Genomic DNA, 21,213 nt, shown 5'->3' on the forward strand with positions numbered 1-21,213 from the left:
AAGATGACTATCAACATTCATCCAGATTCTTCTCATTCAACCAAAGGCCATGAAGCTGGACATAAGATAGAACAAGAAGGACAGCATAAGTCTCTGTGCACTATGTAAAGGATATTATACTTCTCATGTCTTTACCCCATTAGAAAAATAGATTTTGATTATACCTCTCAGTGGTGTATACTTATAGATGATGTATAGGTCTTTATGTAATACGCATGCTTTAAAACACAAAGATATAAATTAAAAACAATGAAAAACAAATCCATTCAAACCATTTAATATTTTTCAATACTTAATGGATAATTTTGAGCATTTGCTATGATTTAAATCCTTTTGGAACTGACTGACAAAACATATGCACACTCCCTATCCTCTGTCTTATGGCCCAAACTTAAAGCCCTGGGGCGGGAGACAGTGCAGCAGAGTGGCATTGTCCAGTCTAGGGCTTATGCGGCACTGGTGGTACCTGAGGTGATTTTAGGTAATATATGGGGGCACATGTTTTATTGAATAATTATTTAGTAATTTACACTTGTTTAATAAATTTTATTTGATATCCTCATTAAGTTTATTTTAATATTTATTAAAAAGAATTATAAGCCCTGGCCTGATGTTTTAGATGGTTGGATCATCACCCCACACACCAAAGGTTGTGGGTTCGATCCCTGGATCAGGGCTCATAAGGGAGGCAACCAACTGATTTTTCTCTCTCACATCAATGTTTCTCCTTCTCTTTCTCTCTCCCTTCCTCTCTCCTGAAAATCAATAAACATATACTTGGTGAGGATTAAACAATAGGAAAAAATTATAATGAACACATTAAATAATTTTATTGACATCCTACTGGTGTGAAAGATACAACTTTAAAACCTGAATCAATACAAAAATATACTAATTAAAAAATAATATCACAGGTGTTTTGTGACTATAACAAGAATAGAAATTATGGTATGTAAATAAATGGAACTGGGGAAATGAAACCTAGGGGCTAAGAATGTAGATTCTGGAATCAGTCTGACTAAATTTGATGATTGCCTGAGCTAATGCATGGAAAATAGCTAGTAGAGCGCTTGACCCAATGTGAAAATTCAGAGACTGCTAGTATTAAATGAAAACACAGTAATCATTTATCCAGCTTTCTCTTTCATTAATTTACTGGGCTTAAGCCCAAGGACAAAGGCAAATAACATAAAAAGTCTTGGTGTGGAGTGTTAATAACCTCTGGACTACAATTTTCGTCACCCAGGATTAGTGGACAAAGCAGCATAACTCCCCTTCAGTGGGTTACAATGATTGAGCCACTCAAAACTAACCATTTATTTTAATACAGGCCATGTTTGATTTGGTGCATATTGTGTACTTTTTTCTTTAAACCGACTTGTGGAAAGTATGAACCCTATAATGTTGGCAGTGCTGAAGATGCTGACAAAGAGACAAGGGGTAATCTTGCTCTTTTCCTCCCTCCCACAACTATCACAGACTCACCCATTAAAGTCTGAATGTGACATTGAGGGGTGAGCTCCTCACAGCTCAGAATTATACACCTTGGACTTTCAAATCATTCCCCACCCTCTGGATTCTAATTTTCATAGGACTCTACAGTGATTCTTTTGCCCCTTATCTTAACCACACCCATTCCTTCGGTCCTGTGAAACTCAAGCCAAGTTTCAGCAGAATCACTTGTACCCTCAACCTTTCTATGAGAATTCCCTCCATCTTCTTGCTAGAACTGAAACCTAGTTCTCCCCTAATAGCACCACCTTCTTCAAGTCCCTATTTACTGTCTCACATGTCTCATAGCTTAGATCTGGAGGTATAGTCTATTTGCCATCTCTCAGAGCTACCAGACATGATCTCTCTTAGGGCCTTTGTATTTGCTGTTCCTTTTACCTCAAATACGCTTCCATACTCCTCTCTTCACATCCGCAAGACTACGTTCTTCGGTTCACATGAACCTTCCCACTGCACTTTTTCTAGCTCCTATCTAAAGTGTCAGCCTCCCTCGTACAATTCTGAGCTTCCTCTCCCTGCTTTACTTTATCATCTTAGTGCAACATGATCAAGTCAGGAAATAATGAAAACTTGATACATGCTTGATTTCGTGCTGCAGATATTACAGCCATCATTAACAGCCATTTGGCCAGTGCCTGTTGTGTGCCAGGTTCTATACTTTATACAAGATACACAATGGTAAATAAGACAGAGTTCTTAACTTCCGGAGTTTGGAGATGATTGGTTTGTCAACCTTACTACATTTCAGCTGTTTCTCATATAGTCATTGTAATTCATAAAGCAATTCTTACCTGATCTCTTTTCTTCAGCATTTTCCCTTCTATTTTCTCCATATTACCATAGCAGTTGATCTAAAGCACAAACCTTGATTATTTCCTCCTCTTAAAAATATGCAGTTTCCTCCTCTTGGAATGTCCTGATTCACATATTTACCAGGTCATCTTCAACTCACCAATATTCAATGTTAGGTGTAGTATTACCATATTTGAGTCTCTCTCTCCATATGTATGTATGTATCTATGTGTTATATATATATATATTTAGATTTGTTAGATGACTTTTATCTATGCTCTCATTGTTTTCATTATATTGTCTATCACTCCATCAAAAACCATTGATTGAATCCCTTTTACAATTGTGTCACAAGGAATAAAATAAAATGGATCCACAGTTCTCAAACGTAATTTGTTCCAGAAAACTGTTCAAGAAGTGATTTGTTTGAAAACTGTATCTCCTTTGTTTGTCACCTGAGGGATCTGTAACTGATCATATAGGTGTCAGCATGGAAGGGCTGTTGGATAGAGGATCAAGACCTTAAGCTTTCTTAGATAACTGAGACCCTTTTTTTCCCTGAAGGACTTAGTCAAGAAGAAATTGTTCAAGAACCAAGATGTTTGAGAACCAAGGTTGAATATAGACAGAAATAAATTTAACAAGGAGGCGAAAGATATATCCTCTGAAAACTATAAGACATTGAAGAAAGAAAATAAAAGTAACACAAATAAATGGAAAGGTATATTGAGTTATTGGATCAGAAAGATTGATATAATTTAAATTACCATATTACCCAAAGAAAGCTATAGACTCAATGAAATCCCTATCAAAATAACAATTACATTCTTCTCAAAACTAGAACAAAAAAATCCTAAAATTAATATGGAACCACAAAAGACTGCTAAATTTAAAGCAATCTTGAGAAATAAAAACAAACCCGATAGTATCACACTCCTTGATTTCAAATTATACTATAAAGCCATAATAATCAAAACAGTATGGTACTAGCACAAAAAGAGAAACCTAGCTTAATGAAACAGAATACAAAGCACAGAAATAAACCCTTGCTTATACTGTCAATTTGTGACAAAGGGGGAAAAACTACACAATGGAGAAATAACAGCCTCTTCACCGAATGGTGTTGACAATTGGACAGATACATGTAAAAAATGAAAATGAACTACTCTCTTATATCATATACAAAAATAAACTCAAAATGTATTAAAGACTTAAATATGATGCTTGAATCCATAAAATATCTAGGAGAAAATATAGGTAGTAAACTATTTGGCATTAGCTTGAGTAATTGCTTTTGTGATATGTCCCCTCAAGCAATGAAAACAAAGCAAAAATAAACAAGACTTCATCAAACTAAAAAGCTTCTGCACAGCAAAGAAAATTATCAACAAAATAAAAAAATCTACTAAATGGAAGAATATATTTGCAAATGATATATCTAATAAAGGGTTGGTATCCAAAATATATAAGTAACTTACACAAGTCAAACACACACACAAACACACATGCAACAACCTGATCAGAAATTGGGCAGAGAACATGAAGAGACATTTCTCCTAAAAAGACATATAGATGGAAAACAGACATATGAAAAGATGCTCAACAACATGAATCATCAGGAAAATGCAAATCAAAACCAAAATCAGATACCACCTCATACCAGTCAGAATGCTATTAACAAAAAGTCAGCAAATAATGTGTTCGCAAGGATATGGAGAAAATGGAATACTTATACACCATTGGTAAGACTGCAAATTGGTGTGGGACTATGGAAAACAGTATGAAGTTTCCTCAAAAAATTCAAAATAAATCTACCATGTAACTCAGCATTTCCACTCCTGGGCGTTTATCCAAAAAACAAAAAACAAAGAAACAAACAAAAACAAAAAATACTAATTCAAAAAGATATTTATATACCCCTATGTTCACTGGAGCATTATTTACAATAGCCAAGATATGGAAGCAACTTAGGTACCTGCTGATAAATGAATGGATAAAGAAGATGTGTGATATATATATTTATATATATATAAAACATCCTCTTTATAAACATCTTATTTATCAGTTCACATATATATATGAATATTATACAGCAATAAAATAAAATAAAATCTTGCCATTTGTCACAACATAGATACTAAGTGAAATAAGAAAAAAATACCAGATGTGTGCACTTACAAGTAGAATCTAAAACAAATGAAAATACAAAGCAAAACAAAAACAGACAGAAATAATGACTAAATGGCTGGCTGCCAGACAGAGAGGAAGGGGGTGGTGGGGCAGATGAAAAAAGTAAAGGGGAATATAGTCAATAATATTGTGATAAATTTCCCAGTGACATGATTGCTAGAATTAGTGGTGTGATCACATTGCAAGGTATAAAATGTTGAATCATTATATCACACACCTTAAACTGATATAACTAATCTAATATCATATACCAACTCTACTTAAATTTTAAAAAAATAAGTGGCTGAGTGTATAAGGTATCTATGAACTTAGCTGTCTTTGATTTCCCCATCAAATAACACAGACATTTAATAAATTTTAATAAATAACAAAATTAGCATATTGTATGTTCTTCCCTATGAGTGTATTTCGATGGGGATGAATGATGAGAGCTCATGAGACCCAGGAATTGAGCTCAAGTGCACAGGTGAAAGAATTCAGGAAATAAACATTGACTGTGCTTAGCATTCCAATTACGACCATAACTACAAGATCCTTTGTAAAGGATAACTCCAAAGATGAGGAAGAGGCTACTAGCTATTGCCATTTATAGATACCTATGTTAAATGAGAAAAGAAAATGTTTGAAACCATAGAAATTTAGAATGGAGGAGACCTTGAAATGATACAGCTTCACAGATATTATAAACTCCATATTTACAGGGAAAGAAGACTCAGAGATTAAGTGCCCACATCAATGTCATACAGCTGGTGCATTGAAGAATCCTCATTTAAATTCATATAATGAAGACTTCTTACTATACGAACCTCTATTCAGTTTCTGAGAAGTGAACTGACATGTAATTTCATATAGGTGCCTTGGAATATGATACACTTTAGAACTATCTACGCCTTTATTACCACCCATGCCACTGCTAGGAATCAGTCTAGCACTCTAAAAATTCCATATGCTTGGGAGAAAAATAGGTTTCTTTTCATCTCAGGTGCTCTCCTATCCTGTTTTATCTGCTTTATTCTCCTAATCTTTTATTTGACCACTTAACTATAATCAAATATATTATTTTACCACTGCCATCACTTTGTTTCTTCAAGATTTCCTGTTAGACTAGTCTTTAATTCTATTTTCACTTTCTATGTTTTAACTTTCTTTACGATTGTCTTTGCAAGTTGTATTCTTTTTTAAAAAAAGATGATAGTTCATAATAGGGGTCTGTGGTGTCTTTGTAGTTGGCCTGGAGTATAATACCGCTGGCTTCCGAGCTCCTGGTTCCAGCAACACCTGTGCAGAAGTGCACTTGGTTGTCCATATTTCTTTGATATACCTCTCAACAGGCCCCAGCCTACCTATGGATGCACTTACAGTGGGATTTCTTAACTCTTGAGGCCCTAGCAGCCAATTCTTGTGGTGAATAAAAAGCCCCAGTAGAAACAAAAATCTCAGAATAATTCCCTATAAATTCCTAATATCATAGATTTATTGAGTCTCTGTGAGTATGGTTTATCTCAAAGGAGAGCAAAATCTGTACATGAAGCAAGTAAATTTAAATCACAAAAGTATTGGAAGATCTACTTTCTAGGTGGTTTGTGTGAAATACTCTTCTTTTCCCTCTCCTATGGCCAATCTTTCTGGAATCTGTCCACATTGTAGGGTAAATGCTTCTTTCTTGAGCCTCATGTTAGGGTCTTCACCCACTATTTGTTAACACCCATCAATAAGAATATCCCTTTTAAATGTAATTTCAGCCTTTGCTGGGCGTCAACATGTTTGTTCCTATCTTAAGGGCATTTCCTTCCTTTTTTTCTCTATGATGGGAATTCAAATACGTAAAACCAATTAAAAGAGGCTGTTTCTGAGCATGTGCTGTATTCAGTGGGAACCATGTTATTAGTTCATAATACATCTTTAATATAGTAACAATAATTAGTTTTAGATACTGTTAAAGAAGTTTTAAAGCCCCTTTTAATAAGGCAAATATGCTAGAGTCCCTGGTGTTAGGCAATGCTGTTAATAGCAAAGGTTTTGTTAGCTTCCTGGGTTTTTTTTTAATTGTAGGCAGTTGAAAATGCTTACACTCTCTTACTCTTTATGTCTTTGGGGAGTAGGCTCATTCTACTCTTAGTCTAATGCAATTACACATGATATTTCTCTTTTATATATCATGCCTCAAATCTATATAACTTGGACATTAGGTGAAAAATAAATTGCTTAGTAATCAACAAGACCCACCTCCTTTTTTCTGATTTGATGTAAAAGCAAAGGTGCTTTTCACATATTTAATTGGATTTCAGGAGATAGATGATTCAAACTTATCTATACCTTTGTTATTGTTTCTTTAATCATATTCGGAATCACTGGCAACATCTTGAACTTTCTCTTATGTTTTATGGAGAAATAAGAGGCTCGCTCAAATACCTCAGCTTCAGATATTACCATATACAAAGTGGCTAAAATTCTTGTTTCTATTTTCTTCTACATATCTTTTAAAGCTTAACTTTCCTGGAAGCTTTAATTGGCCCATTTTTCGTCCTTTTTGACATCACATAATTATTGGTTTCTATTGTAGAAAAAACATTAAACTCTTATTGTTAAATATAAAATATTTTATTGTGGAACCTCTGTGAGCACTTCAAATTGGCTTTTCGTGTTGTATGTGTGGAATCAGCACCGTACAGTATGACCCCATGTAGTATCTTAATATTTTAAACAGAGCTTTTCCATTCACTGCCCCAGATAATCTCTTGGTTAACTTGCATATCTCTCTAACCTTCCTATCTGCATTGCAATGACCTTGAGGCTATATTCACTTCTGGCCAATTAAGCTGTAAATCAGAATTTATCACTAATAGTGGTGCAATTATAGTCTGCAGTAAAATTGTTTGGCAAAAAGAGATATCTGTATACATTTAGGTTTTGTTTATTCGCCAAAGTACAGACAAAATTAGAGAAACTGCAGCTGGCTCCAATCCCTCAAAAAGGTCTATCTGGCATATTTACATTTTATTCTCTTTCTAAAAAATATGCCTCATTCTGTATTATTTTATATACCTTGTGAAAGATTGACTTGGAGATTAAACTTTATTACACATAAAAAGTAATCTTATAGGTACAATATTAAATGATACCTAACCTTGTAAAACATAAAGCTCTGCTATTTGCTAGCCTATAGTGTTTAAAATTGTTGCACCTGCATTAATTGTACTGACACTGCCAAAAGCACAGGTTTGAATGGTTAATTGCTTTTCTGTTTGTTGGATGAAACAGGCCAGCTGTGTTGAACTTGGTCAAGAGACGTTCTCATTTACATTGGTAATTTCTGTGAGCTCTAGTCAACATAGGCACCAAAGTGGCAGCTCTCTACAAGGAGGTCAGAGATGCAAGTGGACATAGGACAACTATGGAGAAGGTGAACACCTTTGTATGTCTCTATATTTAGACCATGCCAATAGAAAAGAACAAAGTTGGGAGCATGAACAAGTTGCAGCAGAGGTTGAAGTATCAAATGCACCGTGAAGGAGATGTCTCCTAATATTTTTTAAAGGGCTCCCAAAAGTCTGTGATTCCATGAAGTGTTGCTTGATGGCAGTGCTTCTTTTGTGCACATTATTGTGTCATTTAAATATACTTATTATTCAAGGACATCTACCATGAATGTATATTTTACTCCATACTTTATGGGTTATTTTATCACGTGGAATAACATTCAATTATTAGTATGAAGAATATCTATTTTTGGACTGTTACAAATATACGAAATTTAGGTTGATATTTAAAATTGAAGATCACCAATAGAGTTTAATATTCAGTAAGGAGTGCTCGCTTCAGCAGCACATATACTAAAATTGGAATGATACAGAGAAGATTAGCATGGCCCCTGCTCAAGGATGACATGCAAATTCGTGAAACGTTCCATATTTTTTTGGAATTTTCTCATAAAAATAAAAATGGACCTGCCTTTTGACCCAGCAATTCCACTGCTAGGATTATATCCCAAGAATCCTAAAACATCAATTTCAAAGAACCTATGCACCATAATGTTCATAGCAGCACAATTTACAATAGCCAAGATTTGGAAGCAACCTAGGTGCCCATCAGTAAATGAATGGATCAAAAAATTGTGGTACATATACACAATGGAATTCTATGCAGCAGAGAGAAAGAAGAAGCTACTACCCTTTGCAACAGCATAGATGGAACTGGAAAGCATTATGCTGAGTGAAATAGGCCAGGTGTTGAAAGACGAATACCATATGATCTCACCTTTAACAGGAAGCTAAACAACAAAACAAACAAGCAAGCAGAAAAAAAAACAGACACTGAAATAGAGAACAAGGGGACAGTAACCAGAGGGAAGAGGGAAGGGAATTTAAGGGGAAAAAGGAGGAGGGATTTGGAGGAACAAATAGGAAGGACACAGGGACAAGAACTAAGGGGGGTGGAAATGGGAGGGAGGTGGGGAACAAGGGGCGGGGGAGGCTGGGATGGGAGAAATAGACAAAAAACTGTACTTGAAAAATAACTAAATAAAATTTAAAATATTCAGTAAGGAGTATATCTGTTTCTGTTATGTAAATTAATAATGAACCCTTTTTAGAAGTTAGGTATATTAAAAAGATATCAGGCAACTAATTAAATAAGATACAACTTATTAACTTATAAGGATAACATTGAAGTTAATGATTCTGCTATTCAAATAAAATTATAATTGACATGGTATTATAAAATAATAAAATAGCCTAATAGTAGCAAGTCCTTCAGTTAGATAAAAATTTACTATTTCTTCAAGGATTATTTTACAGATATAATTCAATTTTAATAAATATTAATATATATTTGGGGTTAACTAAAGTATAACTGGTTATCTCTTGATCACATTTATCTTTTATTTTTATATTATTTTTAAATTAAATTTAATTTATTTTTAATATATTTTATTGATTATGCTATTGCAGTTGTCCATCCCCCCTTCATTCCCCTCCACCCTGCACACCCTTCCCCCCACATTCCCTGCCTTTAGTTCATGTCCATGTGTCATAAGTTCTTTAGCTTCTACATTTCCCACACTACTCTTGCCCTCCCCCTATTTTCTTCCCACCATCTCTGCTACTTATTCTCTATACCTTCTCCCCCCTTCTTCTCCTCCCACTCCCCTGTTGCTAACCCTCCATGTGATCTTCATTTCTATGGTTCACTCCTGATCTAGCTGTCCTCTTAGTTTGCTTTTGTTTTAGGTATGGTTCTTAATAGCTGTGAGTTTGCTGTCCTTTCACTGTTCATCATTTTTATCTTCTTCTTAGATAAGTCCCTTTAACATTTCATATAATAAGGGCTTGGTGATGATGAACTCCTTGAACTTGACCTTATCTGAGAAGCACTTTATCTGCCCTTCCATTCTAAATGAAAGCTTTGCTGGATAGAGCAATCTCGGATGTAGGCCTTTGGATTTCATGACTTGGAATACTTCTTTCCAGCCCCTTCTTGCCTATAAGGTCTCTTTTGAGAAATCAGCTGAGAGTCTGAAGGGAACCCCTATGTAGGTAACTGTCCCCTTATCTCTTGCTGCTTCTAGAATTCTCTCCTTCATTTTAATCTTGGCTAATGTAATGATGATGTGTCTTGGTGTGTTCCTTCTTGGGTTCACCTTCTTTGGGACTCTCTGAGCTTCCTGGACTTCCTGGAAGTCTATTTCATTTGCCAGATTGGGGAAGTCCTCCTTTATTATTTGTTCAAATAAGTTTTCCACTTGTTGCTCTTCCTCTTCCCCTTCTGGTACCCCTATAATTTGGATATAGGAACATTTAAAGATGTCTTGGAGGTTCCTTAGCCTCTCCTCATTGTTTTGAATTCTTGTTTCTTTATTCTTTTCTGTTTGTTTGGTTGTTTCTTTCTTCCTTCTGGTTTACTCCATTGATTTGAGCCCCAGTTTTCTTTCCATCACTATTGGTTTCCTGTGCATTTTGCTTCATTTCACTTAGTATAGCCTTCATTTTTTCATCTAATTTGTGACCAAAATTAACTAGTTCTATGAGCATCTTGATCACCAGTGTTTTGAACTGTGCATCTGATAGGTTGGCTATCTCTTGGTTGCTTAGATGTATTGGCTCCGGAGCTTTGATCTGTTCTTCTGTTTGAGCCATAGTGTTTTGGTCTGCTTGTGCCTGTTATGTATAATGGGTGGAGCCTTAGGTGTTCACCAGGACGGGTCAACCCAGTCACTGTATGTGGGGGCAGGGTCAGAGAGGGAGCAATGGCACTTGTTTCGATCTCTCTCAGATTTCAGTCCCCTATGCCTCTTCCCACAAGCAAATTGGGTCCTTCTGGTGCTGGTTCCTGGGTGGATGGGCTTGTGTACATTCTAGGGCCCTGTGGGTCTCTCCAACAAAGTCTCCTGGGAGGCACGAGTCTCTCTTGGCACCTCAGCCCCCGAAGTGGTGCTTTTAGGCTTTATTTCCTGGTGCTGAGGCCCTGGGTTGTGAGGTCTGTCTCACTGCCCTTTTTCTTTTGCCTGGTTTATCTGCTCGCAAATGTGTTCATAGTTGCCTTGTGTGCCTCACTGGGTTTGCTAGTTTCCTCCCTGCACCTGGTTCTGCTAACCACCGCCTCTTCCTGCCATGATCCCTCTCTGCTGGCTGCCAACTCCGTCCCTCTTACAGGTCTGGACAAATGGTTCCTCGTTGTCAGATTTCGGTACAGTTCAATTTTCTGTCTGCTCTGGTTGTGTTTTTGTTTCTAAATCTTTGTTGTCCTTAAATTTGGTTGTGCAAGAGGTACAGTATTTCCACCTACACCTCCATCTTGGCTAGAAGTCTCTCTTGATCACATTTAAATCATGAGATATCCTCCTGGGTATTCTCCACTTAAAATCATATCTATATATTCAATTGTTCAGGTTCTCTATAAAAGTAAAGTTATCCCCCATTTTAAATCTCTGGTTAATTTATTTGTTAAAGTTTTTACTTATTTATTTTAGACAGAGGGAAAGGGAGGGAAACATCAATGTACAGTTGCCTCTCTCATGCCCCCTACTGGACACCTGACCTGGCCTGCAACCCAGGTATGTGCCCTGATTGGGAATTTAACTGGTGACCCTTTGGTTTGCAGGATGGCTCTCAATCCACTGAGCCACACCAGCAAGGGCTAAATCTCTGGTTAATTTAAAACATGAAATGCAAGCTATTTTATTTACACTACATATAATCACTCAAAAATAAGCATTTACTATAATCTCTAGAGATACAGGAGTAAATCTAAAAGTTATCCTATAAAGAAAAAAAAAGGAGACCCATGTACCTTTAACTGGAATACAATGTAAAAAAGCATCAGCATAGATTGTGTAAATCCTCAAAGGAGACCATTGGGAAGAGATGGTTTGCAGAGTGGTGTGGAAAAAGGATGGGGCAGTAAAGAGTCAATCTAGGAAATGTTTTCTGAGTTGAGCTTTAATCAAGAAGGCTTGGCACATGGATGTAAAATAGTTCTGTCTGGTTTTTACAGTATTTGCACGATTCGAAACGGTATGTGAATGGGTCGGTGAATGGTCCAGTGTGGTGAGAAAGGACTGCATGTGGACAGGACCTTTGGGAGTCCAGGTGAACAGAAACTACAGGCAGAAGGCTACTAACATTAGGCTCAGTAAGAATCGTGAAATTCGCTTATAGATTCTGGGAAGTGCTGAGGATTTTACATGGATAATTACAATCATACTTGAGAAACTTTAAGTTAACCTCAACTTTCAATATTGACTATAACAGGCAAAGGGGTCATTTGGCAATACCTGGACTAGAAGTGAAAGGCTATAGAAGCCTATTTTACAGCTTGTTAGTGAAATTGAAAACAGGGGACACATTTGAAGTGCATGAGATACAGAGCTATGATAAAAATAATGTGAATTTGTGAGAACACACAAAATACCAAGGGAAGGAGAGGAGTCTGAAGACAAAAATGTTCAGGGAACTTTTTCAGGGGAAGCAGAAAACAGATCATGAAGGAGAGAAGTTGTATAGATTCTTTTTGAGCCAATTCACATTCTCCCACATCTTCATGGAGACATCTTAACCACTATCATTAATGGAGAATTTATTTTGTGAAAAGGCAGGTAAATATAATGTAAGATCATTAGGTTAGAAAACAGACTACCTGGTTTCAATTGTGTAATCAGCTCTGGGATCTCACACAAGTCACTGACACTCTCTGAGCCTCTGATCCCTCACCAGTAAAATGAGGACAATGATTCCACCTTTACAAAGTGATTTATGTTTACCCCTTGCCTCCAGGGTTAATATATCTATTAACTCCAGTACTTTTGTGTGATAAAGTTTTTATAACCTTCACATTTAGCCTGATATTTGTAAAAAGGAATATGCCATATGTGTCATGAATATGCTCCAGTTCCTCCCAATTCACAGGACTATAAGACTGAAAACTTAAGCCAACCTAATAAGTTTTGCCAAAATACAGTGTTAATTTGTTCATTTGTCCATCCATTCAATTAAAATATATTTATTAAGAAAACACTATGTTTCAGATGCTGCGTCAGGGAAGAGGAACCAGCAAAGCTAAGGTCTCTGCCCTGATTAAACTTTAGATCTCACTAAAAGGAAAAAAGCAATAAATAAATAAATAAATAAATAAATAAATAAATAAATACCCTGGGTGGGTGGGGTGGGAGGAGAGGGTGTGAACAGTGAAAAAGCTAGGAGAGTGGTGATGGTAGTGAGCAAAGCAGTAACCTGTGATAGTGTGGCCAGGGAAATTTGACATGAAAAATGAGCAAGAGACAGCCAAGCATGTTGGGAGAACTTTCCAGGAAGATCTTCAACATTCAGTTTTCCATTCACATGTTAGCTATCTCAGTTGCACAGTGTGTCTCAAGCAATGTGTTTCTAACAATGCTAATCATGATCAAGCTATCTGCCTCAGTTATTTCATCCTGAAACTGATCTACATTAGTACATGACTACTAAGATTATTGTGAAGATTAAAAGTGAGTGTTGGGCCCTGACTGCTGTAGCTCAGTAGGTTGGGTGTCATCCTGCAAACTGAAAGGTTACCAGTTTGATTCCCAGTCAGGACGAATGCCCGGGTGGTAGGCCAGGTCGCCCATTGGAAGCATGCAAGGGGCAACCAATTAATGTTTCTCTCCATCTTTCTCCTTCCTTTCTCCCTTTCTAAAAATAAATAAATAAGATTTGGTTTTTAAAAAAGAGGATTGGTAAAGGTTATGGCATTAAATGAATACAGCATTTTACTATTAATAAGTCTTTGAAATTTATACATGATTTTTCATACATGTATGAATACATTTACAAATTTGCATGTATCTATACATATACATTATACGTGTGGACATATACATTTAGATCTATGTAACTATATATTTATACACACAAATAGGCATAGGTTAGTACATTTATACACAAATATATAGTTATTGTAGATACATTATCTTTACATTAATGCTATCCTTGCTTATTTTTAATATATTTTATTATGAACAAAAAAGTGACAGTATTGCAGCTTTCATTAGAATTTACATACAATACACAGTATGCCTGCATTAGTTAAGTAGCCACAGTAACCAAAACCTAGAAATTTCAGTTGATTTATTATACCTAACAGTCCATCTCCGTATCAGTAATTCAGCCATCAAAAACAGGAGGCTTTCAAAGATACCTTAATAGTTCTTGAGAAAGTGTGAGAGAAGATGACAGAGCCATAAAGAGCTGGTTTCACATTTATTCACACACCCTAGTCAGAACTGAGTCATGCGACCTAACCCATATACAAAGGAGATGGGGCAATAGAGGTTTAGAGACTTCCCATGTGCCCAGGAAGAGGAAATGTAAGAACTCGTTAGACTGTCTGCACCACAGTACTTAGTACAGTGTATAGAATACATACTATAATATTTATACTTGTAGTGAAAAATGAGTTTTATTCATGTTTGCTTTAATAGACAAAAATTGCAATCCATAAGTCCAGCATATTGGAATTCAGCTCTATCTCCATAGAGTACAGAGCTAAATCTATTATTTATCTTGTAGTTCTCAATACTAGTTGTTTTCTATTTCTGATTGTTGCGCATATAGTTAAATTAAAGCATAACTATATGTGCATTATAAACTACAACTGCAATGCATTATAAAAACATGTCATTTCTGCCCTTCCATACGATGCAATATTTTAAAAATGTATTTATATACAAGTACACATGCACATACATACACTAACATACACCATCTTCTAGTAACTCTTAAATTGCTCTCTGTCACTGTCATTTAACGCATGTTGAATATTTTCACAAATCTCCACACAGAAAGTGAGACCCTGCAGGGTGTTTGGAGTTATAAGAGACTAAGAATGCTAAACACATGGTCAGCTCTGAAAAAATGTGTCGAATGAGACAATATGGTCAGCTGCTGCAGATTTCATGCCAGCCTGAAGAAATTTTCTTTTATCCCACAAGGACGATCAGAGGAAGATTTTGAGTGGAGAAACAGCGTGATGAAAACAGTAATTTAGAAATGCTACTATGACATTGGATTCAGGAATGATGAAAGAGGAAAGGCTGAAGAGGAAAACTAATCAAGAAGCTATTGCAGTGATTCAGTATGTGTAAGTCTGGGCTTAAAGAGGGGCAGTTGAATGTGAAGTAAGAAACAAATGCTGTGTACATTTTAGATCCAAATTGGTCTACTGCTAAATGGTGAATTATTGATCACATAGAAAAAAGCAGATAAAAATCGAACGTTACTTGAAGATATTAAACTTAGGAGCTAGGAGAGAGTGGCAGGACCGATGATGACCAGGCTGATGAAAGCGAGCAGCAGGCGCTTTGTCAGTTTGAGAGGCAGTTGCGTTACCGCTTGTCATAATGCCTCCATCTAATGCGTGTGTGAAAGGGTGCACACACATTACTCACTTTGAATTGGATTGCCTTTACCCTAAACAACTTCCATTCAAAGAATACTAAACTTTATTTTGGGGATTGTAATTAAATTTTTACTATTAATTTAGGCTACAGGGCCACAAAATACGATCAATACAATGCTTATAAAACAGACTCCTTTGAACACTGCTAAGTAGTAAATAAATTAGAAGAAAAATATTCTCAGTGAATACGTTTTTAAATGTGCCACACAACTTTTGTCATAATTAGGCCTAGGCAAAACTGTTGTAAGAATAATTTTTCATCCCCAAAGTTAAAATTATCCAGAATTTCTTAATTTTACTTTACTTACAGGGATAAAATTTAACTTGTGTTTATCTATACATTAATTCATTGGAATTTATTTGAAATTTCCCTAAGTTTATCAATTAAAAGATTTTGTTTACCAAATTGCTTTGTTTTGAACTAATTTTAATATGGAATGTAGCTGACCCAATAAAATATTTCATTTCAATTGTTCAGGTAAGTAAATTCCCACTATGTATAAAGAGATTCAGGGTCCAAACAGCTTATTATAAAACCTATCCTTCCTTCCTGATAGAATATGCAGAAGAAGAAAAGTGGAAACAAAAAAGGTATAAATAAGAGCATTTCTGGGACTCAGGCTCACCCTGCACTGAGCTTGTCTTCCTAAAGGAAATATCTTATTTGATCCCAAAATAACCTTATTTCGAGTGAAATACACTGGAAATATCTGTCTTCAGATACTTCTATCTGAAGACATACTGAAAATCTATCCTGTTATTATTTTCTAATTGTTCAGAGTGCCTATTATCTACTAAAGGAGGTAATTATGAGTAAAATCATAGAAATATTATTATGTCTAATATTCATAAGACCTGAAGACATAGACATAAGACCTAATAGACATAGATGCTTCTCCAAAGAGGACAGACAGGTGGCCAATAGACATACCAATAGATACTCAATGTCACTGATAATCAGAGAAATGCTAATTAAAACCTGGTGCCTCTCAGACTGGCTATCACCAACCAATCAACAAACAAGTGTTGATGAAGACCCTCTTGCACTGTTGATGGGAATGCAGACTGATGTAGCCACTATGGAAGAAAGTATGGAGGTTCCTCAAAAAATTAAAAGTAGAACCACCTATGACCCAGCAATTTCACTTCTGGGTATTTATCTGAAGGAGCCCAAAACACTTACTCAAGAAATATATACACCTCTATGATTTTTGCAACAGTATTTACAATAGCCAAGATATAGAAACAACATATGTGCCCATAAATAGATGACTGTGTAAGGAAGATATGGTACATATATATACAATGGAATAATACTAGGTTAGAAAAAAAGAATGAAATCTTACCACTTGTGACAACATGGATGGACCTAGAAGGCCTTATGCTAAGTGAAATAAGGCAGAGAAAGACGAGTACCATGTGATTTCACTTAAATGTGGAATCCAAAAACTAAATAAATGAACAAAACAGGAAGAGTCCTAGATACAGAGAACAAACTGGTGGTTGTCAGAGGGGAGGAAGTTTAAGGGGTTGGGGGAAAAAGTGGAGGGATTAAGAAGTAAAAATAGTCATGAAATTGTAAAGTATAGCATAGAGAATATAGTCAATAATATCAAAAACTATTGCCATATTATATCAACAATAGCTATGTTGTCAGATGTGTACTAGACTTATTATGGGCATCACTTCATGAATTATCAAATGTCTAAAATTATGCTGTGAATCTGGAACTAATAAATAATATGGAACATCAAAAGTAACTGACAAATAAAAAATTTTAAAGCATTCAGTTTTTCAGATGCGTAACCAATACACAAAGCTTTTCAGATACCCAATCAATTTACAAAGGTCATAAGTACTTTTTTTGTATAGCAGACACTGCCAGTGGAAACTGTAATGGAAAATGTATTATACAAGTAAACATATTGTATTGTTAAAATATGTATGTATATATATAGAACTCACACAGCTTAATAGCGAAATACAAGTAAGTCAATTGAAATATGAGCAGAGGTACTACTAGAATCTCTAAAAAAACCTACAATAAAAAATTGATGCCTAGCATCAGTGGTTGTCAGAGTATGTTGACAGTTAATAAGGATGTCAAAGGTCAATACCCATCTGATCATAAACAACTTTCTGCTGTAATGTCACCATTTTTAAGTTAAATTATACCCAGGAAAATGAACCATACCAGCTGCACTTGGTTACATGTTACTTAGTAGTTGAAAATCACAGGATTATTTGTAAAAGGCATGTAAGTTTTACAGTTATCTGGAGGAAACATGTGGATTATTTTTCTGATTCCAGTAAGAGTAATTTTGAAAACACATCACAACTTCCTTCCTATAAAGCTTTGAAACACAGTTGATTCCCTTACAATGTTCTCAGTTTTAATTGTTTGATTAACACTGTTACAGGGAAGGCCACTTGAAGGACACAACAAAAGGAACCACAGATGATTTCAGAGTTATTCATTTGGCGCGATGGTGCTTTCCTTCCTATGATCTGTGGGATTTCTGTTGTCAGCAAATGTCCAGCCCATTGTTTTTGCATTTCTGCCTTCAGGGGGCAGCTGTTTCTCCATGAACTCCCATGGAGCTTCTCTGCAAACAGCACTCCATTCCAGGGCTAAACTGTCTCCACTAACAGCATTTTCTCCCGCATTGTGGCTTCCTGATGGGTCTCCTTGTGTTTCATTTTTACTCTGTATGAAAAGTACTGCAAATAGCTATTTATGCTCTGTCTATTTTATGGTGTCATGCCTTCTCTTTGGTGTATTAAGAGCTTGAAAGTCTTCTATTAGCTGTTTTCTACTTTAATTAGTTGCCTGCCACTCTTACATCTTCAAGCTGCGTAATCTCCAATAGGTAGCAAACTAAATTATTTGGCACTTTTCTTTCTGTCAATTTGGTTCTAAATGTGCCTTAGCAGTTTTTAGTGGGTGTATATTATCATTAAGATAACATACTAATAAAGACAAAATATTCTTTCATGCCCACACAAAATATAAATACATATATATACATGCAACCGTGAGGAAGTAAAACAAGTTCATTGCCAAAAAGAAACCGGCTCAAAACTAAACTAGTCAAATTGTAGGTAAGGAGGACTGTTAATAAACAAAGAAAATATGATTCTGGAATATATTTGTAAAAGAGGAATTTATTTGCAAAGTCTCAGCATTTGGCCTGGCAAAAGCAAGTGCAAATAAAATTAATTATATTATACATCATATATAAATGTATGTAGTTATTCATTTAATTAAACATAAACTTTTTGTGGCTATCATGTGTCAGACCTATGCATTTGAATATACTGTGTAACATTACCATGCTCATGTGGCATACTAATTTCAATTAACTGTTGCTTAGGAAATGAACCACAAACTTTTATTAACCATGTAGAACCTGTTTGGGGACAAGCCATGTAAAGGATCATTATATGTGTCCTGAATTCAGAGATTATGTCTCCCATGATGAGTAAATTCTCTTTAAATATCACTGTTCATGGCCTCTTGAAAATTGCCTCTCTTGGCCTCTCTGAACTATCCAACTACTGTTGGTCAGCAAATTTCACTACATTCTAAAGGTGTTAGGTAGTACTGGGGTACAAATAAGCATATCCTTCATATATGAGATATTTAAATTACTCAAACATTTAGAAATCCTATGCAAATTTACACTCATCATAGAAAGCCATTAAAATGTCTTTAGAGGCAGTCCAGTCCTGTGGAGCGGCTAATTCCTCCATTTTCCCCTTCAAATGCATCTGACTTTTACAGGTGGCCACTGTCATGCACTAATGACTCCCAAATACTCACCCACATAGTATGTGATTTTGAATTATGACCGTCAATGATCTATTTCTGCCCACAAAAAGCACAGTATGTGACTTCCACTGATCTTTGCCAAAGAATAAAATAGTAAAGACCTTGACAGTTTACTGTGCTAACTGTCACAAGGTCTTTTACAACCCACAGTTGTAAAATATGGGCCCTTTCATCAAGTGTCTTGTAAATTTTGAAACCTAAGGAACTACAGATAATTTTTGTGTGCGTCTCTAAAACTAAGAGCTTGATGCAGGGTTGAAAGTGTCTTTATATAATTAAGGGTTTAAAGAGATTGCATTCAAAATAGTTAACAACAGTGCTTAAGTCTTTCATTTTCACCACAACCAATGTTATATAATAATGTAAATAAATTCAAATGATATAATATAGATGGGAAAACAGCAAAGTGTTTTTGAGGTATGTTATGTAAATAAAATAATATTAGTTCTTATGTTATTTGTTGATAGATAAAACATAGTTTATCAAATTTGGTTAGGTCGACTTAAATAACTGAGCTATGTGTTTTAACTCAGAACTTAAGATAATCTTAAATAAGATTAATTAAATAGAAGCCACAAAGGTAGGTTGTCAAGATCTCAGATTTGGCTCCACACAGACTAGGCACAGCGTCCAGGCCTGCCACTGTTAGTTCTGTGCCCTTGGCCAAGTAATTAAATCTTTCTGTGCCCCCATGTTTAAATGTGCAAAACTGAGATCATTGGATCTTGTAGTATTATCATTGAAAGTACTAATCCGAGACTTATGAAAGGCTTACATAGAATATTATATACATATATAGTAAGAGTTTAATAAATTGCATATCTTAATAACATTAAAAGTATAGGTAAGTTGGTCTGTAACCTAAACCCATGCCATGTAAGAACAATTCTTATGACATGTTCATATAATAACTGTGAAAATATTATAAACATCATAGGGAAAATTAATAGCCATACTCCAGTGTTTATTTTAATGTACCCATATTTTTCATATGACCTATCAGAATAGTTACGTTCCTGTCATTATATTTCCAACTAATAGTCTATGCAATAGCCAAAAATTAAGAAAGCTTTGAAAATAAAATATGATATGAGTCTCATACCACATTACCATACTACCTTTGTTTCATTATTTTTTGTTCACACTATCACAGATGTCCTAATTTCCCTTCTTTTTGCCCCTCTCCTCATAGGCCCATCCTCCCCCCTCCCTTTGGCCATCAGCACACTGTTATCTGTGTCCATGAGTTATACATATTGTTCTGGAGCTAATCTCTTCACCTTCTTTAACCCAGTCCTCCTCCCTCCTCTCTGACAGCTGCTAGTCTGTTCCATGTATCCACACCTCTGTTTCTACTTTGTTTGTCACCTTATATTGTTAATTAGATTCCACATAAAAGATCACGTGGTATTTGTCTTTCTCTGACTATGTCATTTAGCATAATAATCTCCAGGTCCATCTGTGTTGTCACAAAAGGTAAGATTTCATTCTTTTTTATGGCCATGTATTATTCCATTGTGTAAATGTACCACAGATTTTTTTGTATATTCACTTACTGACGAGCACTTGGATGTCTCCAGATCTTGGCTATTGTAAATAATGCTGCCATGAACATACGCGTGCATATATTCTTTCAAATTGTATTTCTGGCTACTATCAGTAAATCAAACAAGTACTGGCAAGGATGCGGAGACAAGGGAAACTTACTACCCTGTTGGTGGGGATGCAGACTGGTGTAGTCACCATGGAAAACAGTATGGAGTTTCCTCAAGAAATTGAAAATGGAACTGCCTTTTCACCCCATGACTCCACTCACCATACATTTTTTAATTTGATTATTTTCTTTCTCTCGAATCAAAGGTCAGAAAGTGAGGGCAACAGTGGTGTGGCTCCCTTTGAGATGGCATCCAAGTACTTTTGCCCCCCTTACCGAGAAGATTGGAAATTTTATTTCCAAG

At 35.6% G+C, this 21,213-nt stretch overlaps 1 non-coding gene across 1 annotated transcript; it reads left to right on the forward strand.

The window, feature by feature from the left end:
- The first annotated feature begins 8,303 nt into the window (after positions 1–8,303).
- LOC119038268 (U6 spliceosomal RNA) lies at positions 8,304–8,410 on the forward strand. Its single transcript, XR_005080390.2, has one exon. It is a non-coding gene; the product is annotated as a U6 spliceosomal RNA (small nuclear RNA).
- Positions 8,411–21,213: the final 12,803 nt, after the last annotated feature.

Source organism: Artibeus jamaicensis, unplaced genomic scaffold, assembly GCF_021234435.1.
Source record: "Artibeus jamaicensis isolate MK-2021 breed Jamaican fruit bat unplaced genomic scaffold, CSHL_Jam_final contig_415, whole genome shotgun sequence".
NCBI classification, from domain to species: domain Eukaryota; kingdom Metazoa; phylum Chordata; class Mammalia; order Chiroptera; family Phyllostomidae; genus Artibeus; species Artibeus jamaicensis.